The 22,304-nt window shown below is 43.8% G+C and overlaps 4 non-coding genes across 4 annotated transcripts; all 4 read left to right on the forward strand.

The window, feature by feature from the left end:
• The first annotated feature begins 2,045 nt into the window (after window positions 1–2,045).
• Window positions 2,046–2,117, forward strand: trnap-ugg (transfer RNA proline (anticodon UGG)). Its single transcript has one exon. It is a non-coding gene; the product is annotated as a tRNA-Pro (tRNA).
• A 133-nt stretch (window positions 2,118–2,250) lies between these two features.
• trnap-agg (transfer RNA proline (anticodon AGG)) lies at window positions 2,251–2,322 on the forward strand. Its single transcript has one exon. It is a non-coding gene; the product is annotated as a tRNA-Pro (tRNA).
• A 434-nt stretch (window positions 2,323–2,756) lies between these two features.
• Window positions 2,757–2,828, forward strand: trnap-agg (transfer RNA proline (anticodon AGG)). The gene has a single exon. It is a non-coding gene; the product is annotated as a tRNA-Pro (tRNA).
• A 91-nt stretch (window positions 2,829–2,919) lies between these two features.
• Window positions 2,920–2,991, forward strand: trnap-ugg (transfer RNA proline (anticodon UGG)). Its single transcript has one exon. It is a non-coding gene; the product is annotated as a tRNA-Pro (tRNA).
• Window positions 2,992–22,304: the final 19,313 nt, after the last annotated feature.

Here is a 22,304-nt window from a genome sequence, read left to right on the forward strand (position 1 = left end):
CATGTTCGCTGGTGTCTAAACCATGAATGAGCACCTCGCACATTAACTCCAGGCCCGTCTACGCCCACATCACGTTTTGCTCACATGCTTGCGAAATAGGAGATGGAGTGTTTTATCTTGAAAGGTAACCGGAAATGTATTTTGAAACTGCGTCGGTCTTCCTGTCCCGCTCAATGTGTTTTGTGCTAACTTGCCATTTGCCGGAGGCCTACCGCTGTGGCATCCGGCAAAAATAGAAAATAGGTCTATCCTTGCGGAAGGGCTGCGGCACGCTGCAGCTGAGACGCAGTCGACACGCAACGCACACGCAAGCGGTGTAAACTGCACCATTCGAATTAATGGAATGTAATTGCTTGCGTCGCCGGAACGCACCCCAACCGCACCGCAGCCGCACTGCAACCGCATTCGGTGTAAATCCCGGGTTAGCGTGCGAAAGCTCCCGGACGAGCCCTTCTTTCAAACAACAATCAGACGAGCCCCTCTTTAGAACACACACCCATCAATCAGCAGCTTTTCAAACTTCTTGGGCCCTTGTCACATGGGCCACCAAATGTCAAGCAATTCGATTACCTCTGTTATTGTGTCGCTTGTTGGTCTAGTGGTATGATTCTTGCTTTGGGTGCAAGAGGTCCCTGGTTCAACTCCTGGACGAGCCCTACTTTAGAACACCCATAACTCAGCTGCTTTTCAGCTAGCTCCGCTTGTCACCTGGGCCACCCAATGTCAAGGAATTGGGTCATCTCCTTTACTGTGTGGCTTGTTGTTCTAGTGGTATGATTCTTGCTTTGGGTGCGAGAGGTCCCGGTTTCAAATTCTGGATGAGCCATTCTTTAAAAAGCCCATCACTCAGCTACCTTTTCATTTACTTTTTTTTTTTTTTTTTTTTTTTTTTAAGAGCTCAGAATTGTTCATTCGGTAGTCTTACCGATTCAACGTCTTGTCATCATTGCTCTTTTTTTTTTTTTTTTTTTTTTTTTTTTTGTGTGTGTGTGTGCGTGCGTTTGCGTGCGTGCGTGCGTTTGCGTGTGTGCGTTTGCGTGCGTTTGCGTGCGTGCGTGTGCGTGCGTGCAAATACGTATAAATTTATACTCATTCATTCACCTAAAACCTTATAAATATCCCATTACCCTTCGCCTTAACCAGGTACTTCAGAATCTTGCCAGAGTCGTGAGGTTTAAATGGTCAGGAGACCAGAGAAAAGGTCAGAAAAAAAAAGAAATAAAGAGAAAAGAAAGGTAAATCAAAGTGAAATCCAGCACCGACCAAACACTTCCTGCCTTCCCCATGATTACAAAATCAAAGTCTTACGCCAACCCCGGAAGCCTCTAAATTCCAGCAAATTTAGCGAGATCTCAAGAGACCAGAGGAAAAACTAAAGAGAGGAAGGAGGGAAGGATCGATAAGGCAGAGTGAGATCCATAGAAGCCAGTACATCCAATCCATCAAAGTGAAGTCCAGCACCAACAAGACCCCTCCTGCGTGGTTACAAAACCAGAGTCTTATGCCAACCCCAGAAACCTCATACTTCTAATAAATTAAGATCTCAAGTGACCAGAGGAAAAACTAAAGAGAGGAAGGAGGGAAGGATAGATAAAGCAAAGTGAGAACCACAGACACCAGCACCAACTGATTCAAGGGGCTGTGGGAGGGAGAGGGTACTTCTGTTGAGTTTCAGTAGATGCTGGTGCGACGGATCTGGCATGCATAAGGACCACCACCAAAGAAAGAAGCCGTCAACCGCGGTCCAGCAAAGCGAGCACCCCCCCCCCCCCCCGGAATCCCCAGGCCGCGGCAGCACCAAGGCCACCCCCAAGCCACCCGAGCGGACACCGGTCGGCGAGCCGACCCAGACACCCGGAACACCCCCGCCCCAGCCCCGGCCCACCCCCCCGAGCCCAAGGCCGCAGAACGAGGCCCAGCGGGCCCCCACAGCGCCCCACCGGTCCCCAGCCCCCATCCCCCCACGACCCCCCTACCTTTTCATTTACATTGCTTGACACATGGGCCACCTAATGTCATGGTATGGGGTATCATCTTTTTAGTGTGGCTCGTAGGTCTAGTGGTATGATTCTCGCTTTGGGTGCGAGAGGTCCCGGGTTCAAATCCCGGCTGAGCCGTTCTTTAAAACAATGATCAGACAAGCCCCTCTTTAGATCACACACCCATCAATCAGCAGCTTTTCAAACTTCTTGGGCCCTTGTCACATGGGCCACCAAATGTCAAGCAATTAGATTGTCTCTCTTGTTGTGTGGCTCGTTGGTCTAGTGGTATGATTCTTGCTTAGGGTGAAAGAGGTCCCGGGTTCAACTCCTGGACGAGCCCTTCTTTAAATCACTCAGCTCCTGTTCTGCCAACTCCGCTTGTCACCTGGGCCACCCAATGTCAAGGAATGGGGTCATCTTTTCTGTGTGGCTTGTTGGTCTAGTGGTATGATTCTAGCTTCGGGTTGCGAGAGGTCCCGGGTTCAACTCCTGGATGAGCCCTTCTTTAAAACACTCATCACTCAGCTCCTGTTCTGCCAACTCCGCTTGTCACCTGGGCCACCCAATGTCAAGGAATGGGGTCATCTCCTTTTCTGTGTGGCTTGTGGGTCTAGTGGTATGATTCTCGCTTTGGGTGAGAGAAGTCCCGGGTTCAAATCCCGGATGAGCCCTTCTTTAGAACACACACCCATCAATCAGCAGCTTTTCAAACTTCGTGCCCTTGTCACATGGGCCACCAAATGTCAAGCAATTAGATTGTCTCTCTTGTTGTGTGGCTCGTTGGTCTAGTGGTATGATTCTTGCTTAGGGTGCAAGAGGTCCCAGTTTCAACTCCTGGACGAGCCCTTCTTTAAATCACTCAGCTCCTGTTCTGCCAACTCCGCTTGTCACCTGGGCCACCCAATGTCAAGGAATGGGGTCATTTCTTTTTCTGTGTGGCTTGTTGGTCTATTGGTATGATTCTCGCTTTGGGTGCGAGAGGTCCCGGGTTCAAATCCCGGATGAGCCCTTCTTTAAAACACCCATCACTCAGCTACCTTTTCACTTACACCGCTTGACACATGGACCACCCAATGTCAAAGAATGGGGTATCATCTTTCCTGTGTGGCTCGTTGGTCTAGGGTTATGATTCTTGCTTTGGGTGTGAGTGGTCCTGGCATCAAATCCCGGACGAGCCCTTCTTTAAGACACCGATCAGTCTGCTGCTTTTCAAAACTTTGCGCTTTGTCACATGGTCCACCAAATGTCAAGCAATTCGATTGTCTGTGCTATAGTGTGGCTTATAGGTCTTGTGGTATGATTCTTCCTTAGGCTGCACGAGGTCCCGGGTTCCAATCCTGGACGTTCTTCTTTAAAACACCCATCACTCAGCTGCCTTTTCACTTACTCCGTTTATCACATGGGCCACCAAATATCAATCAATGGATTGTCTGCCTTTTTGTGTGGCTCGTTGGTCTAGGGGTATGATTCTAATTTAGGGTACGAGAGGGCTCGGGTTCAAATCCTGGACAAGCCGTTCTTTAAATTAATGGAACTTAAGCTTTAATATTTTATTTAAATGCTGTTCAAACATGAAACAGATTACAACCTGTTTGTTAAACACAGTGGCTCACAGTTAAAAGACTGAAGTGTCAGATAAATAAATAATACATTTTCATACAATTCTTACAGTGAACATGAACAAGTTTACTGAATAGTATTTTCTAAATTTGAGTAAAAAATCGCAACAATCGACTTGTAAATTTGGATCGGGATTAATCGGTATCAAATCAAATCGTATATATATATATATATATATATATATATATATATATATATATATATATATATAAATATATATATATATATATATATATATATATATATATATATATATATATATATATATATATATATATATATATATATATTAGGCCTGGGACGGGCTTTCAAAAACCGTTAGCCGATCAGTTCAACAGTTTCGGTTCGGCCCGTCTGTGTGCCGTTCGGTCGCTATCACACAACTTTGTTTTAAATATTTATTTTTTTTTTATCCCCGTTCATGAGCGCTAATCCAATATGGTGGCTTCCATGGTTACGGAGCGCATCCATGGTTACGGGGCATGTCATGGCTACGCGTCATATCCTCCCAGCGAGGCTGTAGCCAGTCATATTGCAGCGGGGCGGGTACAGCCTCGTAACAGCTACCAGCTAGCTAGCATGCTTTTTTTTTTAACCACTCACTCACACACAAGATTACTTCATGTAAGCCACATGGGTCTCCCAGGCGGAGGAGCGAACCCACGCCAACCAGCACTTTAGGCAAGTGACGGTTCCACTCCTCCACCTGGAGCCCGCTAGCATGCTTCAACACACCAAAAGCCGGGGCGAGCGTTTCGGGGGCGAGGAATCTGGACAAAATGGTGAAAAAGAAACATCAAAGTACTGGTGAGTGTATTTACTTGCTGTTGAATTATCCGAGCTACCAGCAGTGTTTGTGTTGACTCGCAAAAGTGCTCTACAGAGCACTGTTTCTGTTCACCAAGGGACATCGCGTCTTTTAATCCAACGCAAGATTTGTTGCATAAAACGAACGTCGGAATTACAACTGGCTGGAAATCGTTACGTTTATGACTGAATTTTGTGTTTTGTTTCAAACGGGAAGTTGGTTTCCCGCGATGATATTCGATGTTAGCATAGCACGACTTAAGTCTTGTAAAGCTAATACGCAGGTGAATCCCCCTCAAAATAAAGGTGGAACGTCTGCAACTAAAGCGCATCTTGTCTGTTTCATTTGAAATCCAGTGTGGTGGTGTTTAGAGAATGTGAATGAAGAGATGAGAATGAGAATCAGCTGAGCTCATTCACACATCATGTACACAGAGTAATATACACGACATTTTACGCTATCCATATTCGATATGACTTATGACACATCGCTGTCTTATGTTAATCAAATAAAACTTATTTAATAACTTCATCTTACAATTTGAATAGTATAATTATAATTTGTTCTGAGAATAATCCAAAGATCAGTGTTTGAGTGAGTGTTATATTATATGCCAGCACCCCCCGCGACCCTTGTGAGGAATAAGCGGTCAAGAAAATGGATGGATGGATGGATGGATGGATGGATGGCTATATATATATATATATATATATATATATATATATATATATATATATATATATATATATATATATATATATATATATATATATATATATATATGCTACGTATCCCTTTTGTTAAGCCACATCAATCTTAAATTGCAAAATGGCGTTGCATTGCTGACAATGAATCTGCTGAAACTGCCTTTATAACGAAATGTCAATGAAAGTGACTGATGTGAGGAAAAAACAAGCTAAATATAAAAGCTATGAAGTTTTCTCTTAGTATATGGCATGATGAATGGGGGCTAGATGATGAAAGCTGAGGTCATCCATCATCAGCTATATAGTTAATTCATTCCGTAGGAGGGGCACCATCAATGACTCTTGCACATCAGCAAAAAGAATCGCAACAGTTTTGCTTTGATATACTCAGAACCGTCATTTTATTTTATTTTATGTTGTACAGGGTCAGGCAAAATAATCTGACACATTTGTAGGTTTAATAAAAGACAATTAAAGTAAAGAAACAAAAAAGTGTTTTTATTTTCGAAAAGTATGTATAATGCCATTTTTTTTTCATATAATGCCTTTTTGTTTTGTTTCTGTATAGTGCCATTATTTTTTGTTTCTTTTTCAGTTGATGCCATGAATTGTATATGCCGTGATAATGCAAGCTCAAACATTGTACTTAAAGGGGCACATTAATCAGCCGAACATGGGCACTTAAATGAAAGATCTCGATGTTAAAGCACTAAAATTCACCTCGCTAAAGATTGTTGTGATTTAACATGTTTTTACAGGACTACATTTCACACATTTTGGCCCGCCCCCTTTTAGGGACCTGGGACCTCAGGGATTGTATTTTGTGCCATGCCGTGTGGAAATGTGTGTTAGTGTATTTGTATCCTTGAATTTTGCGAATAGGAAAATTCTATGAATCCTTTAAATTAATCTATATATATAACTTAAAGGGGCGGCACGGTGGGCGAGTGGTTAGCACGTCCGCCTCCCAGTTCTGAGGACTCCGGTTCGAGTCCAGGCTCCGGCCTTCCTGGGTGGAGTTTGCATGTTCTCCCCGTGCCCGCGTGGGTCTTCTCCGGGTACTCCGGTCTCCTCCCACATTCCAAAGACATGCATGGCAGGTTAATTGGGTGCTCTGAATTGTCCCTAGGTGTGCTTGTGAGTGTGGATGGTTGTTCGTCTCTGTGTGCCCTGCGATTGGCTGGCTACCAGTCCAGGGTGTCCCCTGCCTACTGCCCAGAGCCAGCTGAGATAGGCGCCAGCACCCCCCGCGACCCTTGTGAGGAATAAGCGGTCAAGAAAATGGATGGATGGATATAACTTAAAGGGACAAGGAGAAATTGAATTAGTAAGAGAGTAAATAAGAATAGAGTGTTCCCTTGTTTATCACGAGTTCATCTTTTAGCCGACGGGATCCGACAATCTCTGCCTCGGCAATATTTTGAAGCAAATGTCATGCCTCTCCTGTTTATTTATTTTTACGTCATCTCATGGTGACATTTCTCGTAATGCCTTGCTGAAAAGTGGTTGCTATGGAAATCCGACAGCATTGTCAGCGATGCAAGAATAATGGCTCATATTAATATTTTCATGTTTTTTTAATGTAATAAAATGGCAGCATAGGAATAATAAATATACAGGCTCATTTGTATTGAAATATACAATGTGTCTAATTCTTTATGTTGTTTTTTTGTTTGACATTAAACTCCAATTGGAGATTATCCAAAAAAATAAAATAAAATTGCTTTTGGTCCAGACCAAACAAGCGGCCCAAAAGACATTTCTGGTCTGAATACACCCTGAGTCACTTTGGAAGGGACAACATTGCATTGTGGGAAATATGGTTGTCGTCGGCCTCCTCCTCTGTTTCGAGATGATCTTCACAACATCACATTCATTCTGTTGCTATAAACAGATTTGGCTGTAGAACAGGAATACTACTAAATTATCTGGGAGGTAGACAACAGCAAACATGAGGACAACCATACAATATATAAGTTGTCATTTTTGGACACATCGCACTTGCCCTGAGTTACCCATACATAAGGGCTCTGTCCATCAAAATGTTACAGGGACTATGGAGAAATAGTACAAACTTAAACAGAATAAAGTTGCTTGCTTTGAAAAAGAAAACACTACACTGATTCAGATTTTATTTCGACTTGATAATGACCTTGCATGTGTGGTCCATGGACTGTACCATTTTTCAGTTTGGTTTATAAAATCACAGGCTTTAATTATGCATGACTTTTGGTTGATTTGCAATCACTACCTTATGCAAGACAGTATTCAAGTGCATATTAATTGGGAGTTTCATTTAAAGCTGTGATCTAAAAAAAAAAAAAATAAAATCACAAGAAAACCAGATGGTGAGCCTCCTTGTTGATCGCACCTGTGAAAAGACATCTGTTTCATCTCTCTGATCCTCCTTTTAGAGAGGAGTGTCAAGCACAGTGACACTCCAAACAACTCTCAAAAGCAAAACACAAACACACATGGTGGCAGTACGAAACTACTGTAATAGAGGCCAATTTGTGTATATGTATGCATATAGTGTCCAGCACAGTGTCCTAGTGTCCCCCCTGAACTGGGAGGTTGTGAGTTCATTCCCCTACCGAATTTGAATTGACAGAAAGAAGTTCAGACACAATTTTTCAGTCCAAGAACAGTATTTGTGTTACTTAAAATATCAGTGGCAGAAACACTCCACTCCGAAAGTCCTGGAAGAGCAAGGCCAACGAACAATCCCGAACATCCGAGCATTTCTGATATTTCCCCAATACAACGCAATGCAAATGCCTTTATACAATGAAAACAAACAGCAAATTGTATTGATTTTGGCTGTGACGAGCATACAAACCAGACAGATTGTTCTAGTAGTCAAATGACATTTCATCACATTTTGAAATCAAAATAATCCTCACAAATCAAATTACTTCCATCCAAAGTCCAATGTTTTTCAACGGGCGGGGAGGGTCATTTCACCGAATTGACCACCATTTGGACTCGTGACGTAAACTCGGAATTGTCAGTACCTTTATTTCTGCTCACATGGAAGTAAGGAAATTGATTCAAATGATTTTCTTGTCGTGTGCTGGAGGGTTGGATCGCAAAGTGCAGACACAAATAAGGTTTTAACTATTTATTCACATAACTTTACTAAACGAGAATGCATCGAGAATCACGAGATGCCAAGCCCCCTTGGGCTGTGGAGAAGCACAAAGGAACAGTGAGTAATAATCCGGCAACACACACATTTCTCAGACAGCTTATATAGACAGTGAATCGATCTCATTGGTTGTGGCTAGACATGTGGGTCCCAGTACTGACATGGAATTATCTGATTGGCTCTTGACCTGTTGACCCAGTAACGCTTTTAAAGATTCTTGACATCACTTATCCTAAAACTAGTTGAAACAAGATGATGGTTACATCAGTACACATCAGACACTTGACCTCACACCCAACAGGTCATGAACTCAACCCAAACTTAACCCAGGCGTGACCCCAGGCATGAGACAAGACCCAAACATTACTCCTGCATGACCCGAGTCGTGACATTTCTGGGTTGTGTGTCAAATACAGACGTAATGTATTGATCAATTCTTTTATTTTCATCGTGATGGCAAACCAAAATGTTTTCTGTCTACAGCAAGATGAAAGGAAATCCATCCATCCATTTTCTTGACCGCTTATTCCTCACAAGGGTCGCGGGGGGTGCTGGCGCCTATCTCAGCTGGCTCTGGGCAGTAGCTCACAAGGGTGGCAGGGGGTGCTGGCGCCTATCTCAGCTGGCTTTGGGCAGTAGGCGGGGGAGCCCTGGACTGGTTGCTGAAAGGAAATGTCCTGCAAATTAATGATTCAAATTATTGTTTAGATTTCTGTCGCAGGCTGTCACCAAAGTCCAGATGGAGCATGCAGGTTACAAATATGGCTCATATTATCATTAGATGCAGAGCTACATGCAAACATTTTTTTTTTTTTTTTTTATAATAAGTGCTGTAGCTCATATTTTAATGATGCAAGAACACAAGCAGAAAATTTAGGGGCTCGCTCATTCATTGTATTGATTTGATTTTGGCCGATTCATGAAAAATAAATATAAATAGGCCTACTAAAGAAAAAAAAATGAGTCTGGTTTTCAAATCCTTGCAAACATGAAAATATGCACCAGATGACTTGACAAGCGTGATTGCACAGCCAACAGAAATTCAACCCCCGTTGCACAAATTGGACAAATAGAAGCAACGCGTCAAAATTGACTGACAGCCGTGCAGCCAAAGCCAATCGGGTGTTCATTTCCGTTCCGATGCTTTAAAGCATGGAGGAGAAGTTGGTCATTGCTGTGTCCGGGCACCCCGAGCATCTTCCATCCGCGATGTCAGGATTATCGGAAGAGAAAAAAATACCATTGTTAAAGAAATTGATGTTTCTGGTAAGTAGGCTATAGTTATAGTCATTTTTATTTAGAATGACTTTAGTGTGAAGCACGAGTTTAAAGTTGCACATTGAATAAAGTTTTGTTAGGCTACATAAAAAGGTAGGAAATTGGTTGCACACAGATTGTGTTTTTGTGATTTTTATTTGTGCAGTATTGATGTTGGTGAAACATTATCTAATTTATCTATTGTGTGCAATCAACATTGAAAAAAGGGTGTGTTGAATTAAGACCAACTCAATTCTATTTTGTCGTGTGGCTGGGATCCTCGATGGTTAGCTCCTGGCAGTGGTCGGTCAGCGGGTAGTTGGAGTGTGCTAGAGCCGAGTTGGCCAAACTTCGTTCTTTCGTAGTCCCCGACATCCAACATGAACAAAATAGTCATTAAAATCATTAGCATGTCTGTAGGGGTGTTAAAAAAAATCGATTCGGCAATATATCGCGATACTACATTGCGCAATTCTCGAATCGATTCAATAGGCGGCCAAATCGATTTTTTTAACATCCATTTTTAATGGAAAAATATTCAACAAAACATCTTACTTCAGGTTAGGGTTCACACCTTAAGCATAGAAGATGTTATTTTAATGGAACATTAAGCCTTAATATTTTATTTCAATGCTGTTGAACGTGAAACAGATTACAACCTGTATAAGACTGAAGTTTCAGATAAATAAATAATACATTTTCATACAAATCTTAGACTGTACAAGTTTACTGATTAGTATTTTCTAAATTTGAATTTAAAAAAATCGCAACAATCGACTTCTAAATTCGTATTGGGATTAATCGGTATCGAATCGAATCGAATCGTGACCTGTGAATCGTGATACGAATCGAATCGTCAGATACCAGGCAATTCACACCCCTACATGTCTGAAATTTTATCAATAATATTTTTATCCTTCATAAAATATTCTGGATAATATATTTTTAGAGCTATTTTTATTTATATGATTTTGTATTTTACATATTTCTTGTGTGTTCCTTTTTTTTGTACTCTAATAATGCATGGAAATTATTTTTCTTCCTTGTTCGTACAATATTCAATAATTTATTTTTAGAGGTCTTTTACTTTATTTCAGCTTCCATAGTTCTCAATTTAATAAATCTTTTGCATAAAATGTTTTTTTCTTTTTATATGCATTCTCGAGCCCCTTCGTCATCCATACCTTATTTAGACCTTTATATGTTCTTGTAACTTTATTTAATGGACAATGTTTATTGTATAAAGAGACAATGGTGGACTGAGATGCACTTTATGCAATATTGGGGTCATCGTTTGAATACACCTCAGACCAGTTATGTTTTTCTGAATCCAACTTAAAGGCAGCCATTGTCATGTCTGGCTTCAGTTTGAGTTCATGACCTGTTAAGTTGGGAGGTCAATTGTCTGTTTTGAATTGATATAACCGTGATATAACCATCTAGTTTCAACTGGTTTTAGGCTCTATGATGTTTGTCAAGGATCTTTTATGCTATTGATGTTTGTTGTTGTCGGGATCAATCTGAAATTACTGGGTTAACAGGCAATCAGAGAATTTCATGTCAGTACTAGTACTCACATGTCTAGCTTCAACTAATGAGATTGAGATGAGATCTATTTAATAAGGGTCTGAGAATTGTGTGTTTTGCCGGATTATTGTCCACCTGTTCCTGTGTACAGCGTCTCTGAGTTTCTGCATCTCAATGTGAATAAATAGTTACAACCTTATTTGTGTCGGCATTTGGGATCCAACCTCAGCACATAACAGTCATGGATCGTTGTTGGTCTTGTTTCTGATATGTAAGTTGTCGGCTTTTTAAATTTTTTTCTTCTTTTTTTTTTTTTTTAATCAAAATAGTCTTGGAATTTATTTTTTATTTATTTTTTTTTATTAATCAAAATAGTCTTGGAAAATCCCCTCCGTGAGCCGGCACCTTAACGTGGTGGAGGGGTTTGCGTGTCCCAATGATCCTAGGAGCTATGTTGTCTGGGGCTTTATGCCCCTGGCAGGGTCACCCATGGCAAACAGGTCCTAGGTGAGGGGCCAGACTAAGCACGGCTCAGAAGACCCCTGATGATGACGACCAAAAATGGATCACGTTTTCCTTTGCCCGGACGCGGGTCACCGGGGCCCCCCTCTGGAGCCAGGCCTGGAGGCGGGGCTCGCTGGCGAGCGCCTGGTGGCCGGGCCTGCACCATGGGGCCCGGCCGGGCACAGCCCGAAGAGGCAACGTGGGTCCCCCTTCCCACGGGCTCACCACTGGTGGGAGGGGCCAAAGGGGTCGGGTGCAGTGCAGGCTGGGTGGCAGCCAAGGGAGGAGACCTTGGCGGACCGATCCCCGGCTACAGAAGCTGGCTCTTGGGACATGGAATGTCACCTCTCTGGCAGGGAAGGAGCCCGAGCTGGTGTGCGAGGCCGAGAAGTTCCAACTAGACATAGTCGGACTCGCCTCCACACACAGCTTGGGCTCTGGTACCAGTCCTCTTGAGAGGGGTTGGACTCTCTTCCACTCTGGAGTTGCCCACGGTGTGAGGCGCAGAGCAGGTGTGGGCATACTTATTGCCCCCCGGCTCGGCGCCTGTACGTTGGGGTTTACCCCGGTGGACGAGAGGGTAGCCTCCCTCCGCCTTCGGGTGGGGGGACGGGTCCTGACTGTTGTTTGTGCATATGCACCAAACAGCAGCTCAGAGTACCCACCCTTTTTGGAGTCCTTGGAGGGTGTGCTGGAGAGCGCTCCCTCTGGGGACTCCCTTGTCCTGCTGGGGGACTTCAACGCTCACGTGGGGAATGACAGTGAGACCTGGAGGGGCGTGATTGGGAGGAACGGCCCCCCTCATCGGAACCCGAGCGGTGTTCTGTTATTGGACTTCTGTGCTCGTCACGGTTTGTCCATAACGAACACCATGTTCAAGCATAAGGGTGTCCATATGTACACTTGGCACCAGGACACCCTAGGCCGCAGTTCGATGATCGACTTTGTAGTCGTGTCATCGGATTTGCGGCCGCATGTTTTGGACACTCGGGTGAAGAGAGGGGCGGACCTGTCAACTGATCACCACCTGGTGGTGTGTTGGCTCCGATGGTGGGGGGAGATGCCGGTCCGACCTGGCAGACCCAAACGTATTGTGAGGGTTTGCTGGGAATGTCTGGCGGAATGCCCTGTCAGAAAGAGTTTCAATGCCCACCTCCGGCAGAGCTTTTCCCTTGTCTCGGGGGAGGCGGGGGACATTGAGTCCGAATGGGCCATGTTCCGCGCCTCCATTGTTGAGGCGGCCGATTGGAGCTGTGGCCGTAAGGTGGTCGGTGCCTGTCGCGGCGGCAATCTTCGAACCCGCTGGTGGACACCAGCGGTAAGGGATGCCGTCAAGCTGAAGAAGGAGTCCTATCGGGCCTTTTTGGCCTGTCGGACTCCGGAGGCAGCTGACAGGTACCGGATGGCCAAGCGGAACGCGGCTTCGGCGGTTGCTGAGGCAAAAACTCGGACATGGGAGGAGTTCGGTGAGGCCATGGAAAACGACTTCCGGACGGCTTCGAGGAAATTCTGGTCCACCATCCGGCGTCTCAGGAGAGGAAAGCAGTGCACCATTAACACTCTGTATAGTAGAGATGGGGTGCTGCTGACCTCGACTCGGGACGTCGTGAAGCGGTGGGGGGAATACTTCGAAGACCTCCTCAATTCCACCAACACGTCTCCTTTTGAGGAAGCAGAGTCTGGGGACTCTGGGGTGGGCTCTCCTATCTCTGGGGTCGAAGTCACTGAGGTGGTTGGAAAGCTCCTCGGTGGCAGGGCCCAGGGGGTGGATGAGATCCGCCCGGAGTTCCTAAAGACTCTGGATGTTGTGGGGCTGTCGTGGTTGACACGCCTCTACAACATCGCGTGGACATCGGGGACAGTGCCTCTGGATTGGCAGAACGGGGTGGTGGTCCCCCTTTTTAAGAAGGGGGACCGGAGGGTGTGTTCCAACTACAGAGGGATCACACTCCTCAGCCTCCCTGGTAAGGTCTATTCAGGGGTGCTGGAGAGGAGGGTCCGTCGGGAGGTCGAATCTCGGATTCAGGAGGAGCAGTGTGGTTTTCGTCCTGGTCGTTGAACAGTGGACCAGCTCTACACCCTCCGCAGGATTCTCGAGGGTGCGTGGGAGTTCGCTCATCCAGTTCACATGTGTTTTGTGGATTTGGAGAAGGCTTCGACCGTGTCCCTCGGGGAGTTCTGTGGGGGGTGCTTCGGGAGTACGGGGTGCCGGGCCCCTTGATACGGGCTTTTCGGTCCCTGTACGACCGTTGCCAGAGTTTGGTCCGCATTGTCGGCAGTAAGTCAGATTCGTTTCTGGTGAGGGTTGGACTCCGCCAAGGTTGCCCTTTGTCACCGATTCTGTTCATAACTTTTATGGACAGAATTTCTAGGCGCAGCCGAGGCGTGGAGGGGTTCCGGTTTGGTGGCCTCAGCATTGCATCTCTGCTCTTTGCAGATGATGTGGTGCTGTTGGCTTCATCAAGCCGGGGCCTCCAGCTCTGACTGGAGCGGTTCGCAGCCGAGTGTGAAGCGGCTGGGATGAGGATCAGCACCTCCAAATCCGAGACCATGGTCCTCAGTCGGAAAAGGGTGGAGTGTCGTCTTCAGGTCGGGGATGAGATCCTGCCCCAAGTGGAGGAGTTCAAGTATCTTGGGGTCTTGTTCACGAGTAAGGGTAGGATGGAGCGGGAGATCGACAGGCGGATCGGTGCAGCGTCTGCAGTGATGCGGACTCTGTACCGGTCCGTCGTGGTGAAGAAAGAGCTGAGCCAAAAGGCAAAGCTCTCGATTTACCGGTCGATCTACGTTCCAACCCTCACCTATGGTCACGAGCTGTGGGTCGTGACCGAAAGAACGAGATCCCGGATACAAGCGGCCGAAATGAGTTTCCTCCGCAGGGTGTCCGGGCTCTCCCTTAGAGATAGGGTGAGAAGCTCGGTCATCCGGGAGGGACTCAGAGTCGAGCCGCTGCTCCTCCGCGTTGAGAGGAGCCAGCTGAGGTGGCTCGGGCATCTACTTCGGATGCCTCCTGGACGCCTCCCTGGGGAGGTGTTCCGGGCATGTCCCTCTGGCGGGAGGTCCCGGGGACGACCCAGGACACGCTGGAGAGACTACGTCTCTCGGCTGGCCTGGGAACGCCTTGGGATCCCGCCGGAGGAGCTGGTTGAAGTGGCTGGGGAGAGGGAAGTCTGGGTTTCCCTCCTGAAGCTGCTGCCCCCGCGACCCGACCCCGGATAAGCGGAAGAAGATGGGTGGATGGATGGATAGTCTTGGAAAATTACAAAGACTGGAAGATGATCACATATTAAGTTCACTTTCTATTTAATGGTCAATTTTATTCATGACTATTATCTATTAGTGTAGCTCTATAATTATTCGATTGTAACAAACAATCTGCGTCAAAATTGCTGAGAAATTCAATGCATTCAACTTGTTGGAGCACAAGAATCTACTGAAGTTAAGCCATTTGAAACATAAAAAAGAGCAACTTTTTTGTATTTAGAACAATGTGGTAGCAATGTGTCTGAATACTTTTCAAATTTGAATGTCAAACTGTAAAACGCTTTGGACAACACATGGTGTAGTCCAGGGGTTCTCAATTAGATATGTAAAAGGTAAAGAATTTTTTTTTTTTTTGAGGAAGTCATAGGTTCACAGTATTTGCGTGGTGGTAAAAAACGACCTTTTTTATTTATATATTTGACTGTTTTTATGTAATTTGGGACTGGATGTACTGTACAATAATAATCAGAAGTTACTGGAAGGCACAAAAACATTTATTTTCAGTATCTGATTCTTTCTTGCTAAGTACAATTCAGTGCAATAAAAAAAAAAAAAACTTTTACTAAAATGAATCAATTTTCTTGGGAGTTCAAATGTTCACATCTCAAAAGTAAAACAATGACTTTTACTTTTAGCAAAATTTTCATGCACATGAAATAGTTTTGTGCAAGAAGCCTCATATGACTTTTTCAGCTTTTTTTTTTTCTCTGTTCATAGCTCCTATTTTCAATCTCGAAGTGGCGCTTCTCATAATGGCGTTTTGTTTTCACTTTTTATCAGAGCCACCGTGCTTTCGCACAAAAGACACATTGGCTTGTGCTCGGAGATAAGGTAAACACATTTGTCGGTCCATTTGTCATTAAACCAGCGATTATCAGTTTCCATCTTTCTCTGACTTGCCATTTTGATGTCCGGTGCAGCAACTCTGCTGCTGCAAAGATGTTAACGTTACTGTGGCGCTTGCACCATGAAAGTGAGTCCAGTTTCTATATTTAGCAGCCAATAACTGCATCATAGTCATGGGAATGACACCATCAGGCTCCAAATTCAGCCCGGTAATTTCAGTTGGAGAGGCCTTCGATCCAATTGTCAACAAACCTCCACCAAAAAGCTCTGTAATTTTGCAACATTTGGCTGCACTTTCCTGGAGCATTTTCATTTTCTTCCATCTTTTTTTTTCCTTTAAGAGAGAGCTCAGAATTGTTCATTCAGCAGTCTTACCCATTCAACATCTTATCATTGTTTTTTTTGTTTGTTTTTTTTTTAGCGTATGTGAGCGTATGTGTGCTTGCGTGCGAATTCGTGTAAATTTATACTCATTAATTCACCTAAAACCTAGTAAAAATCCCATTACCCTTTACCTTAACCGGATACTTCATAGTCTCGCCAGAGTCGTGAGATTCAGAAGGTCAGGAGACCAGAGGAATGGCCAAAGAAAAGAGACAAATCAAAGTGAAATCCAGCACCAACTAAACACCTCCTGCCATCCACATGGTTACAAAACCAGAGTCTTACACCAACCCCAGAAACCTCTAAATTCCAACAAATTAAGGAGATCTCAAGAGACCAGAGGAAAAACTCAAGAGAGGAAAGAGGGAAGAGCAGAGTGAGATCCACAGACATCAGCACCTACTGATTCAACGAGCAGTGGGAGGGAGAGGCGAATTCTGTTTGAGTTTCAGTAGATGCTGGTGTGATGGATCTGGCATGCATAAGGACCACCACCAAAGAGGGGAGCCATTGACCGTGGACCAGCAAAGTGAGCACGGCCCCCCCAGAATCCCCCAAGCCGCGGCAGTACCAAGGCACAACTCCCCACACCCCCCGGGCAGCCACCGGCCGGTGAGCCAACCCAGACGCCCGGAACGCCCCCGCAGAACGAGACTCGGCAGGCCCCCACGGTGCCCCACCAGCCCCCGCTCCGCCCACGACTCCACCGCACCCCACCCACACCCGCCACTCACCACGTGGAAGGACGGAACAGCAGGGAGGGAAGCAGAGGAGGAAGCACCGGGGGAGGGCGGTACTCCAGAACACCAAGCCTGGTGGGAAGCAGCCCCATTTTCTTCCATCTTAATTTCTCTGCACCACCCATTTTCTTCTCACCTGCTTTTATTTTTTTTTCCACATTTCTCCTTTGCTAGCTTGATATTAGCAAGCTGCGACAACTTAGGGCAGTGTTTCTCAACCCTGGTCCTCGGGGCACACTATCAAGTCTGTTCCATGTTTCCCGATTCGAACGCAGGTGAGGATCGTTATCATGCTGCTCTAGAGTTTGCTGATGAGCTGTCATTGGAATCACCTTTACCTTTAATCACAATTTAGGTCAAATTTGGTTTATTTTCTCGGAAATACATCATATTAATTTATGAATCCAATCCGAATTCATTTGCTGACACTGACAGCGGGAGTTTAGGATCTAGTCTAGCCCCTAGTGTTTATATTTGTTTGTGTTGATCAAAGCCAATTAACTGCTCGGATTTATGCTGTATTATTATCAGAGGTTAGGTTGATTGTGATTCGCTGATTTATGAACTCTGCGTACGAGGCGGTCAGTGCTGATATATGTACGTCCATATTTATAGCTTTGTTTAGTTTGCGGAATGTCGGCACTGGGACAACTGCTACTTCTACTTCTCTTGCTATTGTTATCTCTATATTATATACTACTGCATTCACTACTATACTTACTTACAAGCAAGCTCATAAGGCAGTGTGTGAATGTTCATGTGTACGTGTGTGCAATAAATAGAAGGAAAAGAGGACTGCGCTACTGTTGTTTGTTGTGCTACAATGATTTATTTATGTATTTCTTTCTTTCTTTTTTTTTTTTTATATCCGTTTTAAGTGCTCTAGAAATAAAGGTGAGGGCATGGGCAATTGTGGAATGTCCAGTCGGTGGCCTGAAGAAAAAGGGGAGAAACAATTCTGAATTATATTGCATTTGAGAATGAACGGTTGAGGGTATGATTAAAAATGTGAGGTAGCAACTACTATTGTTTTCTGTATTAAATTACTTTTTTTATACTACTTTTTTTCAATCTCACAAGTGACAGTCAGAGACAGAAGCGCCAAATTAATTCAGGCAGCAGTATAACAAGACTGTTCACAGACTTCCCTGGTGAATAGAGACAAACCATTTTTGATTGTGCCAGCTTTGTCATCCTGCATAGCTAAGTCCAATAATTCAATTCATGTCCAGTACTCATCTGCCACGGCCAGCAATAACAAAACAAATAAATAATGAAACAAAATGTAATTGGGGGAGCGATCATGAAGTGACAGAATGTTTTCATTCTCTAGCGAAAGTAATCCCTTGTGTGGTTAGAAGCGAGTCGGGCGGGGGAGCTGTTTATCTCCCTCAAAGTCTTTGAGTACAACAGATCTCTCATTTTTTCTTGGCTGATTGGACACATGAATTCACGGTACGTTACTTGTAAAGGAGACATTTTCTCCAAAGTAATGATTTATGTGTATTAATGTGGCATGTGACATAGTGAAAATAATTACAGCTCGCTGTAATTGCTGCACTGACAACTGTCATGGTGATTAAGGTTGCATGAGCTACTCTACGAGGTCAGAGCTGGAACATGACTAAGACACAAGGGGCCTGATTTAAAGTTTGGGAATACAATGTCATACAAATTCTTCTTGAAGCCTGCTTGGATGAGATGCAAAACATCTTCCATGACAATCAGAACAGTCGGCCTACAGTTGAGATCGATTCAACTCGCTAAGAATTAAATGTCCGGGATGAATGACATATTTATTCACAGGCTAATTCTTTACAGTACTTTTCAGTTGTGAATTTTCATGTATCTATGCTGTACTGCGTGATTTATAGATTTGACAACTTTTAGTTTGACTCCAGTCCGTTAAGTAAAATGCAGGCATGAAAATCCCTCACCTTTCAGCGAAAGTCGCCGTTTTGAAACCAAAATAGGTCACTGACGTGATTTGTCAATATATTGGTGTTTGTGGAGCAATAGAAAATTTAGTACCCAACGCAACATGAAGTCCAAACATTGGACGCCACTTTCAAAATGTGATAACTAAGTCATTTATGAATATTTCTTTTCTTCCAACCACTCAAAATGTTCAGTGGCATTAGACCTACCCATACATATATAGTTTACATTTATTTATGTATTTATTTTTGATACCCTCTATGTAAAATAAAAGCAATAATGTGCTATGAGCGAAAAACATGGTGTATTTAAAAAAAAAAATAATAATTCTAATTGGAATATTTGATATGATCTGTGATTGGCTGGCAACCAGTTCAGGCTGTACACCACCTACTGCCCGAAGCCGCCTGGGATAGGCTCCAGCACCCCCGTGACCCTTGTGAGGAGTAAGCGGTTAAGAAAATGGATGGACAATGGCAATTTTCTATTATTTGAACGCCTAACACGACATGAAGTCCAAACATTGGACAACACTTTCAAAATGAGATCACTAAATCATTTATATTTGTGTACCTTCGACAACTCAAAATATTCAGTGACATCAGAGCTATCCATTCATATCTAGTTTTTAATTAACAAATAGTGAACAATGTAAGCAGAACAACGTAAGCATCAAAGCAAAAGATGTCCACTATGTGATAAAAGATGCACATTGGCCATCTCTGTGCCCGCTGGCAGACAGAGGAAGTGGCCCACGTCTGCAAACCCCCCCACACACACACACACCCACACACACCCACACACGCGCCCCCCACACATACACACACCAACACGCAAACATACATACATATACATACATACATACATATACATATATATATATATATATATATATATATATATATATATATATATATATATATACGTGTGTGTGTGTGTATATAAATATGTGTATATATGACACATCAACCTCTGAAAATCTAAAAATGATCGCAGCAAAAATTTGTAATTTAGTCATTAAATGAATAAAAAAATAAATGACGTCGTATTCCTCTCCACTCACCACAACTTATAGAACTTAATGAGGAAAGAACTTGTGCCATAAACTATTTTCTGACAGTCACGCTTTTACACTTTCTTGGTCCGAGCTCGCGTTTTAATAATTTCATTTTTTTGTCAACTGCTATTGTTCTGCCATGGTATTCTTAGTGCATATCCAACATCGTGTGGTAAATCAGGTTGCAAACTGCACTCAAATGTCAAACTATGTGGGCGTGTTTGCGCCAGCATATGATTAGAGCAATATCCTTGGTGACGAGGACATTAGGTGAGCAAACTCTGCCTGCAAATGACGACCAATTTATGTCGCTATCAGCGAATGCAGTGCATTCTTTGTGGATTTGGCCCTCGGTGTGCTGCCCTCACAGGGTGATTTTCCCTGAAGAAAGTGAAGCCTTACACAGTTGCCATACCTTTGGAATACAGGGGCCTCATGTACAAAGACTTGTGTGGCTTTCATATTAAAACACGGTGTACATCTGAATCTAGAAACCGTCGCATGCACAAAAAAATCCAGATACATACATATGAATCCAAGTACATTCCTTTCATACATCTCAATCAATGCGGAAATGCTGGTGTACTGAACTCCTCCCTCGACATGCCGTACATAAATAAAAAAAACGTAATTAAGTGTACCAAAAACTTATTTTTGGTACACTGTCCTTGGAAGCCAATAACAAACTCCATCCATCCATCCATCCATCCATCCATCCATCCATCCATCCCATCCCATCCCATCCCATCCACCCACCCACGTAACTGCTTATTCCTCACAAGTGTCGCGGGGGTGCTGGAGCCTATCCCAGCTGGCTTCAGGCAGTAGGCAAGGTACACCCTGAACTGGTTGCCAGCCAATTGCAGGACTTAAATTTAATCGAATAAAATAAGACAACCGTTCGCTGCCTCCGATACCAAATGAATAGCGTGCTAAAGAAGCACTAATCAGTTTGTGATCGTTAAGGTTTAAACTTTGAAGACGGACGCATTCCCATGGTCATTTCACTCATGATGCATCTGAACGTGAGAGTGGAAAGGTGCGTACGCCATGTTTTTGTGCGTAGACACCCGTTGTACGAAGCCCCTGGTGACATGAGACTTGACTTTCTGACAGGCTGCCTTCAGATGGCATTGAGAGTCTTGACTTTCATCAGAAGCCACATGAATGTTGTTTTCATGATGTTGATTAAAAAGAATTTATTAAAGCAAAGTTTTCACACTACTAGCCAACCACCTATGGTCTGTACCTCTGTTGAATGTGGTTAGAGTGAAGTAAGATATTTATCCATCTGGTACCTCTCCACAGTAATTTGGTCGGGAAAAGGCGGGATATTCTGTACAATAATTCGAGCTGATTGGACGATGCGACATTCTACACTGAAAATGTCATCTTCATGTCGAAGGGGGGTGGGGGTGGGGGGGGGTGTTGGGCTGAGCACAAACATCTTACTAGCTAGAAATGCACGAAGCGCCTCTCGCTGTTCAACATTCAACAAGGAATCGGTGAGTAATTCTGCAAGAACAGAATTAATTGCAGCGTCCATTCGTCCATGTTAGGTTTGTTTGTTAGCCCCTGCGTCGGCGCTGGCTTTCAGGTTTCGTCACAGTTGTATATCCCGCCCCCAAACACAACGTCGCTCTGTGATTCGGGAACAGCAGTTATCAGGGGGAGCGGTACAAGATGCACTGTGTGAACTCACAAATGCCACAAGAATTCATCTTGCAAGAGCAAGGTTAGTAACCCTCCAAAAACAACAAAACAAAACAAACCCCAGCATGTTCATTTGGATCCATTGACGGTGATGTACAAAAATACATTTATTTGAAACACCTTCAAAATGACATTGTCTTTACCATAGAAATATCCAAATGAAGACAAAATATATCAGTACAGATGGTACATGCAATGAGGAGTTTTAGAGCACATAATAACATTACATTGCTTTTGCCTTCTGTAATCTCACAAAAACCAACAGTTTCCACCAAACATTACATTTCAGTTTAGGTCACTGTGGTAGGTTTGTAACAATGAAAAGAGAAAAAAAAATGTGCATGTGTCACTGGCATGATGTCATCACAAGCAGTGTGACCTCATTGCAGTAAGACACAAGCACTGTATCTTATACTTTTGGCAAGTCTACCAAAAAATTAAAAATCTCACTGTCAGTTTGAAATAAGACTCTCAAGAGAGATGACACCTAACATAATTATTTGAAAGATCTGAAGTGATGACAGACACTATGACCTCGTTCACATGCAGTCGATATTCGGGTTAAGGTCACAATTCCGGTTTTTGAAACAATCAAGGTAACATGCGTGGTGGACTGAGTTACTCTCATTTACATGTCATTTGTGCTCAATTGGAATGTCCCATTTGGACAGCGATGCGTGGACAACATAATTACATAAATAACGTAATTTCCGCTTTTTAAATTACTACGTTCGATAAAATACATTATATTTATGTCACTCACCACGTTAAAAAATAGTAGTCGGTTTCCTCCTCGCTCCAGAAGTGTG

This window comes from Festucalex cinctus, chromosome 6 (assembly GCF_051991245.1).
Source record: "Festucalex cinctus isolate MCC-2025b chromosome 6, RoL_Fcin_1.0, whole genome shotgun sequence".
NCBI classification, from domain to species: domain Eukaryota; kingdom Metazoa; phylum Chordata; class Actinopteri; order Syngnathiformes; family Syngnathidae; genus Festucalex; species Festucalex cinctus.